We start from the raw sequence: 8,739 nt of genomic DNA on the forward strand, positions 1-8,739 counted from the left end.
GAACTTTACTTCTATCTACGTCTACATTTAAAACTGTTAATTTCTGGTGTTCTTCATTAGTTCACACCTGTGGAGAAACATATGACCCGAACTTTACTTCTATCTACGTCTACATTTAAAACTGTTAATTTATGATGTTCTCCATATAGTTGTGGAAGAACGTAAGACCAGAACTTTGCCTCTATCTACGTCTACATTTAAAACTTTTCACTAATGTTGTTCTCCAAACACTTCACATCTATGGAAAAACATAAGACCCAAACTTTGCCTCTAAAAATATCAGTGTTTTTGTGTATGTATCTTTCTATAGACATGTATAACTCAGATTATGAACAATTGAATTTGTATAAATTATTCTGCTGTGTCCTTGTAGTTATTGCTCAGAAATTATTTATAAGATTGAACTCTTTTCTGTGCAGTTTCTGTATTTTATTCCTTTCAATATTAATTTTGAACAATGCCATGCATTTTTTTTATCTTGTGTAAATAACGTATTTTGGATAATTATTGATTGAGTCTTTAAGAGCAAATAACTGCACTTGATTACAATTTTAATCTATTTTATTGATTATCTTTGTAGTATTAAGGTATTTTCAAACTACTGACAGTAAGAAAGTATATTAAAATTAAACTTTCAGTATTAGTGCATATAAAAATCTGGTCTTTAAAAGTAGAGTGAAAAGTTCACATTTCTGCTTACTTTATATAACTAATGCATTGTTGCAGTATACTATATTAAAATATTGTCTTGAACATGACAGTATGGCTGTAACTTAACTACAGAATTATTTTAATTTGTTATTAGAAGTTTTTATTATATGTCGAATCTAGTTTATCATATTTTATTACTCCAACAAAAGCAAATTGTCATTTGCTATATTCAAAATCATATCATTGGAAAATATTGTGGATATTTTGAGAAAAACCTGTTTAATAATTTATAGATAAAGTTTCCAGAAAGAGGTAATTATCAAATATTCAACAATATTTTATTGGTTTAATTAGAGGCTCCCAAGATGCAGACAAATTAGCAGCTGAAGGTTGAGAGTATATGATTTTCATATTGTAGTTAATTGTATTAATACAAGATGTGAAATATTATAACTTTTCTTTTTGGGTGCATGAATAATAGTTATTCTGTAATCAAAGAGAATAATAAATACTTTTACAATTTCATAATGTAAGCACCTGATGGTGACTTTACAAACTACAGTAGTCTTTATAAATGTCTTAGAATACATCATAGGCATCAGAGCAAACCTCAAGCTGGGAGGAGTGTGTGTGTGCTGAAGTGGCCCCTGTATGGATATCATTGATGAGACAGATTGTTTCTGTTATTTGGCCCTGAAACTGTGGGGGCAAAAAGACACCTCTGTCCCTATTTTGAAATCTGTCTTCCTCCCCCCTTGCTCCAACACCTAAGGAATACATATACACATAACATTTACTTTTAAACTTTATATACCATTTCAGTTGTTTCTCTCAATCTTAACATAATAATAATAAGTTGAGCTAGATCTATGTTTTCATCTGGTAGTCTTTACAAAGGTGATACTTGGTTTCATAAACAAGACAAAATAACACTACAGATAACACCTGCAAGTCCTGTATATTCAAAGCAGTTTTCCACCAAAAATTGTGAAGATATGGTTTCAGATTGATATTTTGTTTGCCACTGGACTTTCCCAAAAAAATCTTTATTATTATTATTCAATATTACATACAAATTGAATGTAATTAGTTCTGCATATAAGCATCTAGACATATAACAACCAAAAGTATCTGAAAAATATTTGCCTGTAATACTAAATGCAATGTGGCCAGGTGGTTAGGGTACTTGACTCGCAATCTGCAGGTCACGGGTTCGAATCCCCATCGCTCCAAAACATGCCCATCCGGTGTCTGGACTAGGATGCCAGTCCTACTCCCGGATACTCACCTTCCACAGAATTTGGAGGTGTGAGAAACACCATACGAAACTACTACTAAATGCAATGTGGTTAGGGTACTTGACTCGCAATCTGCAGGTCACAGGTTCGAATCCCCATCGCTCCAAAACATGCCCATCCAGTGTTCGGACTAGGATGCCAGTCCTACTCCCAGATACTCACCTCCCACAGAATTTGGAGGTGTGAGAAACACCATACGAAACTACTACTAAATGCAATCATGAGTTCAAATACTATAATGGCAAATAATAAAATCTATCTAAACCTGTCATATGCGATTTTTAGAATAATTTTAAACTTATTTTTTCTGCACAATCCTTCCAAACAAGATGTCTATTTTGGGTTTCATACAAGAGGTTTTACATAGAAACTGGCATTTTAGGTATATGATTTACCTTTCACAAGTCAGTGCCTAGGAATTTTTTTAAATTTAATAATGTTTAAAAGTTTTAGTTAGTATTGCATACAAACAATAATTTGAATAAAAGTAACAATTTTAATTCTGAAAGCTGGAAAGCATTGGAGACTAATACGTCAAAATTTTGTGATAAAAAATCATGTAAACTACAGGAGGATTTTTGTTCAACACAAGAATCTATGAGATAGGTTCTACCCTCAGTAGGTAAATTGTTTATAGTATTAGACCAAACTTTTGTAATAACAATCACATAAACTACAGATTTTTTTCACACTAATTTGTCCATTTTGGATTCCAGGTCACAGATGTGTAAACATGACATTTCAGATCTAACTTTTGTCTGCGAGTTGACCAACCCACAGTGACTCAGCAGTAAGTCAATTGGGTTTCAATACCCATGATGAGCATAAATACACATAACACATCATATAGTTTTGTGCTTAAAATCAAACAATCTCCCATGAATCACTGCCCAAGAGCCCTTTCATACGATACCAGAACTCATCAGTTTGGCTGGATGATGAGAGACAAAAGTCTTTGTTCCCCTTGAGAAAGGTTACTGCAAAGTTGCACATGCTATATATAAAAATAAACAACGACCTTTTTCACTGGCAGGTCGTTGATGTTCCAGTATTATGTATATTATGTTTTCTCAGTCTGGGACATGTTTACGGAAGGATATAGTTTAAACAAGTCTTGAGAGAATAGACAGCTTTTAGCTATCCGTCATGCAAAATCAAATGCACACACTTGTGATAGCAAAAACGATTGTGTTCATTTTATTTCTTGCATTTTGTCCAGTATCTCATTTTCACAAACTCGGTCAGATTGAGGGAATTCAGAATTACTTGATAATAGATTTCCTGGTCGAATCCCCTTTCTTGTCACTTTTGGGGGAAAAAACAGTTTTACCGGAGAATACCACACAACTACAGTAGCTCTAAATAAGTAAATACAATAACTAATTTTATTGTACAACAATTCAACGTTGTATATTAATTCTTAATAATAAGCAGTAATTCTTTTGTTTTGGGGTTAAATTCGTGTTTTGTTTAGGTTTTCCTTGCTTCAGTCCTTTTTTTTTTTCAGACATTTTCTTTACCAATCTTACCAAAAATTCCGATTAAATAGATGTAGTCATGGTAATCCTCCCAGAAGACGTTCAGTATCCGAGTTATGGAACAATCTTACGTGATCGCCAACCACTAGACCTATTTTCCTTTTGAAATGTATAAAACATGATGAACGACGGGGAGTATTATTCATACTGTTTTATGCAATTTATGTACGCTTACAATGGACTCGAATTTAATTATAATGAAAGGACACCAAAAAGTTCTTACACTTGAAAGCCGAAAGTGTTTTTTTTTTTCCATCATAACATGCCCTCTGGTGACTCGGTGTAAATCTGTGGGCTTTTAATGCTAAATGTCGGGTTTCGAAACGCGTGGTGGGCAGAAGACAAATAGCCATTGTTTATCTTTGTGCTTAACAACAAAGAAATAAATGCCATTGTATTTAATATTACCTCCAATGCTACAAAAGAAAATGTGAATATTGTTACGACAGCGGAGGTCACGTGACGCTAGTAACACGTCATGCGCTTCTAGAACGTTCATGAAACCTCGAGAGGTTACTAGATATGCGGTATTCTTGTATATAAGCCGCCAAGAAGTGACAGCAACAATGTAATGTTAATTGAACTGCGGACAGAGAGAGACGTATTGTCGAGTCGAGCACGTGAGTCGTTCGTTGTGAATTATAGCGTGACTGTGGAAATTAAGTGAATTTCAAAGTTGTATTGAGAAAGAATAAACTAGTTTTATTTAAGAAAGGACTTGTGTCGCTAAAGTTTCATCGGAAAGGAATTATTCGGGAGATTAACTAACGACCAGAGACGTAACAATATTATACATACGTGTAAAACGTTTATTACATATATTGGCGTTTACAATTTACTTATATAAAAGTAGTAACAATACATATTCACGGTCTTAAATAATTTTAATACTTATTAATGAATGATAAAAGAATACGTTATAATGTCTTAAAGATACTAGTTATGAATATATCAGAAATGCCAACGGCAACTAACGGAAGGATTTCCTGGAATCAAAACTGGTGCTGATTTACCCATGATTCAAAGTTTGAAAGGAAGTGGCTTGTGAAACAGTAAGTGCAATATACAAACGTTTTCTTATATTTGATTTTTTTTTTAAATATTTCCAAAGTTTAACAGTAACATATCAGTTCAAAAGCTAATGTTATTTTCTGGTTTCGCTTGAGCTAAACTGTAAACAATTGTAATTGTATCGTGATTAAGTTTCAATCTTCGAAAACATTTGCTACACAACTGCATATAAGCTAAACTGAATATAGGGTACGTCAACTTCTATTTTTTGCTTTGCTGTAATTTGGTTATCAATACATTACTTTAATATTGTTTAATAGTAGTGATTATTCTAAATGATTAACTTAAGACTAAATCATTCATTTCCACTAACAGTTAATGATTTATTGAAACTTATACTTCCATTATATTATGCATAGAGGGACCCCAAAATAAAGAGCTCCTATTCGTGTTAAATGTCATAAATTTTATATTTATTTTATAATATTTTAATTTTTTTATTAATTAATTATTTTTTTAAATTCTAGCAGGAAAGGCAGCAGTAGCAAGTTTCCAAGATATTTTTTATCTGAATTATTTTATTATTATTTACACTTGTGTTTATCTGGATAGAGATTGCTGTCAGGAAATACATTTTTCTGTAGTGTTCCACAGTCATATATATACATATATATAACACTTTTCTTTAGTTATGAAGGTTGGTGTGGTTTACTATTGTATAAAAGACCAGTAAACAGAAGAATGCTGAAAATATTTAAATTTGCATCACTAAATAATTAATTTATACTAATAACGAAAAATTACCTAATCGGAACTTGTACTTACAAATAACATTTACTAGGCAACAAATAATTAATTAAACGTTATTTAAATAATAATGTGAAGTAAATTAAATAATATTTTATTTAAAACAAAATATTCTAACTCTTTTTTTTTCAGTTACCATGGGAGCAATTAAGTGGACTTTTTCAGTACCTTTACTCATTTGTTTGTCATCCATCCCAGTCCATCCAATAATACATGCTTATATGGCTTCTGTAGAGCACCATCTCAGCAGCTTCCACGAAGATGTCAGTTTTGATAAACTTCCCGGGTGTGTAATGTCTAAAGACAACGTCACCCTGAATGTAAGCTGCAATCACTTCAGAATCCGACAATATTCAAAACTTATTCCACCTGAAACGTACAACCTTAATATAACTGGAGGTCACTACACAATTTTTAATCAGAAGTTCTTTTCGCATATAAACAAACTTAAAGTCCTTCATCTTTCAAATAACATGATTAGATTCATAACACCTAAGGTTTTTACGAAGCTTTCAAATTTAAAAGAGTTAAGTTTAGCAAATAACAAAATTCGTGTTTTACACCCTCTTACGTTTGTGAACAGCCCTCTTATCACCACTTTGGATTTATCGGGTAATCTCATCCGACTGGTGCAATCGTTCGTGCAGGCGACATCAGTTTTGAGAAGGCTTATCAGGCTCGATTTATCAAATAGCCAGAAATTAACTTCCATTTACTCTCAAGATTTTAATTCTGCTCAGAAGAACACTCTTCAAGAACTTCAACTTTGTAACTGCAGCTTAAAAATTATTGAAAATGGTGCTTTTATTCCTCTGGCGAACCTAAGAATTCTTGACCTTCGACAGAATTCCCTGTCTTATAAAGCTGTGAAGAATGCAACCACTGGCCTGAACAACAGTAACTTGAAAACCTTGAAATTTTAAAATGTTTTTTAAAAGATTTTTACCAAAGCAAACGTATAATACAACTTCCTATAGTTTTCTGTATTTTAAACTACAAAATGTACTTATTACGTATTATGAAATATTTAAATATAATCTGGTTAACGATTTCATATTTCTCTTGAAGAGATGATTTGTGAATAAATATTGTTACGTCTGTGTTCATTTGTTAATCTTCTAGACATTCATCACGTGTTACCAGGTCACGTGACTTTCGCTGTCGTAACAATATAATATATATATATATATATATGTTGTACTAAAGTTGTTACCATATATACATTTATTCTGATTGAAAACAAAATAAATTTTTATACACTAATACGAATGTTTATGTTTTTTATCGTTTATGTATTTTTTATAAGATATCAACTTTATTTAAATAATCTTACAAAAAAAATTCCTTTGTTATTATTTTTTGCGTGTACGGTTTGTTTGTTTGTTATGGATTTCATGCAAAGCTACACAAGGGCTATCTGCGCTAGCCGTCCCTAATTTAGCAGTGTAAGACTAGAGGGAAGGCAGCTAGTCATCACCATTCACCGCCAAGTCTTGGGCTATTCTTTTACCAATGAATAGTGGGATTGACCGTCACATTATAAGGGTGTGGTGTGACACATTGCGAGTCGAGCATCCTAACCACCTGGCCATGCCGGGTCGCGTATACGGAAAGTATGTTATTTCTTGCCCATTTTATACTAACAATAAATGTAAAGAAAAATCTGGGCCATTAATAAACTTTTTGATAATAACTTCTAGGTACTTCAACGAATTTTAAAGAATGTGTTCCACGTGCTGTCCCTGTAATTCGAAATAAGTTTGAATTAATAGCAAGATTAACTCGACCTTTTAGTACTTTTAACAGCGCCATAATCAGTCACGTATCTGAAATTAAGAAAAGCTGCAAATAATCCATGGTTCCAGACTTTTCGGACACCCCGTACCTTGTATAATGTACCAGGAAAAACTTCTACTGGGAAAAAATTAGAGTTGCTATAAAATATTACTGTAAACAAAATTTGCATATTGGTTATCAGATATTTCATTTGAGCAATAGAGTGTCACAAATCGAGACGTAATCAATTATTTAACTTCAAAACCTTTATTATTTTAGATTGAGATCTCGAAAACTAATTTATATAGCTTGACATTGCAAAAAATTAAAAAAAAGATATACAAATATAAATATTTTTAAGAGATGAAAAACATTGAACAAACTCTTTTTTTTTAATAACTAAAAGTTCGTTATAGTCTTAAATGTTGAAATACTTTAAAAATGAGAAAGATTCAATCTAGTTTTTACCAACCCAGGCCGTGATAAAAATTAAGTTGTACTTCATATAGTTGGAGTTTGGTTTTTATCTACTACGAATCTAAATTGTCCCACAGTACTCTATGAGTGTCCTTGGTTAATTTTAAATGAAACTCGTAGAGTACAGCTTCTGTAAATGCTATCTCCCTTTTTTTTTTAAAATGAGAAAGATTCAATCTAGTTTTTACCAACCCAGGCCGTGATAAAAATTAAGTTGTACTTCATATAGTTGGAGTTTGGTTTTTATCTACTACGAATCTAAATTGTCCCACAGTACTCTATGAGTGTCCTTGGTTAATTTTAAATGAAACTCGTAGAGCACAGCTTCTGTCAATGCTATCTCCCTTTTTTTCCCTTTATTCACAGCTCTCAGGATTTTGCCCTGGGTTTTGTTACGACAGCGGAGGTCACGTGACTCTAGTAACACGCCACGCGCTTTTAGAACGTTCATGAAGTGTCGGGAGACTACTAGATATGGAGTTGTCTTGTATATATAAGACGGTCACAACGTGACGGTAACAATGTGTAATTGAACGGCGGACAGAGTATTGTTGAGTCGAGCACGTGAGACGTTCGTTGTTTTAGCGCGATTGTTGAAATTAAGTGTATCGTAAAGTTATATTCGGAAAGAATAAACCAGTTTTATTAAGTAAGGACTTGTGTCGCTAAAGTTTCGTCGGAACGGATTTACGGGAAATCAATTAACAAACGGAGACGTAACAAACTGGTGTCAGAGAGTGGGATAAAAAAAAAATGGAAACGAGAAGCGGCAAATCAAACTACAGCCTAGCAGACTTAATGGCAGCAATACAAGAACAGCAAAAGAAACAAGAAGAACGAGAAGAGAAATTACAACAGTTGTTAGAGGAAAAAGAAGAGAGACAATAGCAGTTGCAAGAAAACCTGCAACAGTGGCAGCTGGAACAACAAAATTAACAAGAAAGATTACAACAGTTGTTGGAGGAAAAAGAAAAGAAACAAGAAGAGAGACAACAGCAGTTGCAAGAAAACCTGCAACAGTGGCATCTGGAACAACAAAATAAACAAGAAAGATTACAGCAGTTGTTGGAGGAGAAAGAACATAAACAAGAAGAGAGACTACAGCAGTGGCAACTGGAACAAGAAAAGAAACAAGAACTACAAATGGAAAACATTAGTAAATTTAAAAGCGAATTAGATAC

Source organism: Limulus polyphemus, unplaced genomic scaffold (assembly GCF_000517525.1).
Source record: "Limulus polyphemus unplaced genomic scaffold, Limulus_polyphemus-2.1.2 Scaffold1296, whole genome shotgun sequence".
In the NCBI taxonomy this organism is placed as follows: Eukaryota; Metazoa; Arthropoda; class Merostomata; order Xiphosura; family Limulidae; genus Limulus; species Limulus polyphemus.